This window comes from Henckelia pumila, chromosome 2 (genome assembly GCF_033568475.1).
Source record: "Henckelia pumila isolate YLH828 chromosome 2, ASM3356847v2, whole genome shotgun sequence".
NCBI lineage: Eukaryota > Viridiplantae > Streptophyta > Magnoliopsida > Lamiales > Gesneriaceae > Henckelia > Henckelia pumila.
Genome location: NC_133121.1, coordinates 173,576,802 through 173,581,123, shown reverse-complemented (window position 1 = coordinate 173,581,123; position 4,322 = coordinate 173,576,802). Strand labels below are relative to the sequence as shown.

Sequence of the window (4,322 nt, the reverse complement as noted above, 5' to 3'; positions counted from 1 at the left end):
GATCAAATTTTTCTTGATTTTGATTTTTAGGATTAGGTTGTGGTTGAGATGGAAATTTTCCTTTTTCATGAATATTAAGTGCAGATGAAAATTTTGCAAGAGTTTCTTTCAAATCATTCATAGATTGAATGTTTTGAATATTGATAGACTCTTGCTTTTGAATGTATGCATGAATTTCATCTTCAAAATGTTTTCTTGGAGGTGGGATATAAGGAGCATAACCTTGATGACTTTGGTTATTGTGAAAAGGTTGTTGTGAAGGTTGTGCATTATTATCATTCCTCCAACTAAAATTAGGATGATTTCTCCAACCAGGATTATATGTTTGTGAAAAAGGATCTAATGTTGGTTTTTTAAAATTGTTAACATAATTGGCTTGCTCATGGAGACATTCTTTAAATGAAGGCAAAGTAGGACAATTTTTTATAAGATGATCATGTGTGTCACATATATGACAAACAATTTCTTGAACACTTTTTAATTGATCACTCTTTTTCATTTCTAATGACTCGATTTTTTTTGCTAAAGATGCAAGTTTAGCTTGAAACATCTACATCATCTTTAAGATGATAAATACCACCCCCATTTGTTGAATTATTGGTTTTACTTGGTGGTTCAATTGAGCCTATATTATCCCAATTTTGAACATTTTCTGCTAATGACTCCAAATATTCCATAGCTTCATTTGGGTTTTTATCTTCAAAAGTTCCATTACACATGAATTCTATCATTTGCCTATCTTTAGGTATTAAACCTTCATAAAAGTGAGAAACTATCCTCCATATTTCAAAACCATGATGTGGGCATGTATTAAGTAACTCTTTATATCTATCCCAACATTGATAAAATGTTTCCCTTTGTTTTTGAGAAAAAGTTGTAATTTGTCTTTTAAAAGAGTTTGTTCTATGGGAAGGAAAAAACTTTTTTAGAAATTGTTGTTGCATTTCTTTCCATGATCTTATTGAACTTGATCTCAAATTTTGTAACCATGTTTTAGCTTTATCTTTTAAGGAAAAAGGGAAAAGCTTTAATCGAACAGTAACCATGCTACAATTTTGATCATTATAAGTGTTGCAAACCTCCTCAAATTCTCTTAAATGCAAATATGGATTTTCAGAATCTAAGCCATGAAAATTTGGTAAAAGTTGAATGAGTTGTGGCTTAAAATTGAAATTAGATGCATCAGGAGGAAAAACTAAACAAGATGGTGTACTAGTTCTTATTGGATTCATATGGTGCCTAAGTGTTCTTGGTTGTTCATGTTCTTGATGATGATGATGATTATTATTATTATTATCATCTTGATTATTAGAATTATCGTCCATGTTTAAAATATTTTCAGTTACTTGAACAAGTCTACCACTTTGTTTATGACTCCAAACAATCATACAATTAAAAACAACATACTATTTACATAATAACATAAATAACAAAATTAAACTTAATTTATACCTCCCCGGCAACGGCGCCAAAAACTTGCTACAACTTAAATTGTAATTCACCCAAGTGTAGGTTGTCTACAAGTAATATACTCGTGAGTACGAGATCGATCCACGGAGAGGATGTTGTAAGTTTAATTTTAGCAATGATATATTATAGATGAAAATATTATTATAAAACTTCAAATACACAAATTATAAAATTGTCATGGCTTCAAAGGTTCATTGTTGGTTTATTTAAGATTTCTTAACAAAAATAAATAAAAGAAACTAAAATAAAAATAAAAATAAGAGAATAATTAAATATTTATACAAGTATATCATATAATATAGTTCCCACTATATTAATATCAGATTAACCGATATTTAATACATGGTACCCATAATATATATATAAATTCATAAATATAAATTGACATAAAATTAAATGTTAGATCAAATCACAATATTTCATTTAGAACAACCGGCAGAGCCACGCTATTGTCTAAATAAAATATATGACCTTTTTTATGTTAGATGCGGAAAAGTAAATGTTAGATGCGAGAAAGTAAATGTTAGTTGCGGAAAGGTAAAAGTTAGTTGCGAAAAGTAAAAGTTAGTTGCGGAAAGTAAAAGTTAGTTCAAATCACAATATATTATTTAGAACAACCGACAGAGTCACGCTATCGTCTAAATAATATATATGACTTTATTATAAATAGTTACATATATTTATAGTATATAATTATTGTAGTATTTATTGTATCATATTTGACAACAAATCAAGGTAACCACATTCAAGGTACCAAACATTTGATGTAAATAGATAACAACAAATCATCCAAAATTATACATACAAATAAAGATCAATTAATAAAAATAAAAATAGAAAAGGAAAGAATATACAAAATATAAACAATCTTACTTGACCAACAATGAAACCTTTTCACCTTGACATAAAAAGATTTAGCTTTCCATGAACATGAAACTCAAGAATAAAGATAAAAGAAATTTCATACTTGAACTTGAGAAACTTGCACACTCAAACTTTTATTCTCACACACACAATATTTATTTTACAAATAAAGAATTCTCTACACTTTTGCACACTACAAAGATTATACAACACATCTATTTATAGGCCAAATGAGAGCAAGGGTCCAAGACTCATTAAATATGGAATAGTAAAGTTGGTGGGTGCTTGTCTCCTTGAATGTCAATACATTGACCCAACTTTAATTGGCATGTTTGATGCCTTAGACTTCCGATTTTGCTTCTGCACAAAACATATAACACGCAGCCCTTTGTCTATAGATGTGTTTGGACAACTCATTCACCCCTTTTGGATAAAATATGAAATACTTATGATATTTTTACTCCAAGCTGGTCATAGTAAAAGTAAATCTCTCTACATTTTGATGTTTGATTATTTTGATCATCTTAATGAAGTTTTTGGAATTTCTTGTCTTCTACAAAGTTGAAGATACCTTTTTTGTGATTCTATAGGATTTAAGATTACTCCATTATGACCTCTGTAGCTTGAGTAATTTTATTTTTACCAAACCTGCGCAAACCATAAAATACAACATTTTAGTAAAACATTTAAATATAAACACATAACACTAAAATAATAAAACTTCATAATTTTAATTAAAATTTAATTTTAAAACACACTTTTTAACATAAAAATAATTACAAATTTTAAGTTTCATCAGGAAGTCATTTTATAAATAAATCATTTTCTTCGTTGTTAAGAAAATATTGTATTACACATAAAGTTTCTACTCCATATCACCCTCAAACGAATGGTCAGGTTGAACTTGCAATTAAAGAAATAAAACAAATTTTGGAAATAACGGTCAATCCAAATCAAAAACATCGGTCTTTAAGATTAAGTGATGCATTATGGGCATATAGAACTGCATTTAAAACATCATTGGGGATGTCACCATATAGATTAGGTTTTGGTAAGCATTGTCATCTACCTGTTGAAATTGAACATAAATCTTATTGGGCAATTAAAACATTTAATTCTAATTTAGATTATGCATCTAAAGTAAGAAAATTGCAATTAAATGAACTAGAAGAATTAAGAAATGATGCATATGAAAATGCAAAGATTTATAAAGATAAAACAAAAGTATTTCATGATAAAAATATTATGAGAAAATCTTTTGAAATCGGACAAAAAGTTTTACTTTATAATTCTTTCTTGCATTTGTTTCCAGGAAAATATAGATCACGATGGTCTGGACCATTTATTGTTAAATTTGTCTATCCTCATGATGTTGTTGATGTTGAAAATCCTAAAAATAATAATGTATTTAAAGTGAATTGGCAAAGACTTAAACCTTTTATATAAAATGAAATTCTTAATGATGAGTTCATGCCTTTATATGATCCAAATTAATTTTTACTTATATCTTTATTTTATTTTTGCAGAATTGAGTTCACTTCCCGGTTAAGTGGCGGATAACGATACTCCGTGACTACTTTTAGTCGGTTTTATTTCAATTTTCCAAAATAATTGAATATATATATATATATATATATATTAATATGGATGTTTGTATTTTTAATCTTCGTAAATATTTTTGTGGTATAGCTGATAATAAGTTGAAAAATATTTATAAAGCTAGATGCGAGAGATTACGTTTACTTATGTCGTATAATATTCCTGATGATATTCGCTTTATTATTGAAGCAAAGGTTCGACTTGATGGGGAAGCAAGTAAGATCATTATTAAACAAATGTCTGGATTTGGAAAAAGTACTTACGCTAAAAAACGTAGAGCTAAAAATATAGGTGAATGTTACAAATGTGCAAGATGGACTTGTCACGGACATTGTAGGAATGTTGGAATGACATCCGCAAACAGAGAAGATAAAATATTATTCATTAGG

The 4,322-nt window shown here is 28.1% G+C and overlaps 1 non-coding gene across 1 annotated transcript; it reads left to right on the top strand.

The window, feature by feature from the left end:
* The first annotated feature begins 789 nt into the window (after positions 1-789).
* On the top strand, positions 790-900 carry LOC140885883 (small nucleolar RNA R71). Its single transcript, XR_012151295.1, has one exon. It is a non-coding gene; the product is annotated as a small nucleolar RNA R71 (small nucleolar RNA).
* The last annotated feature ends 3,422 nt before the right edge of the window (positions 901-4,322 follow it).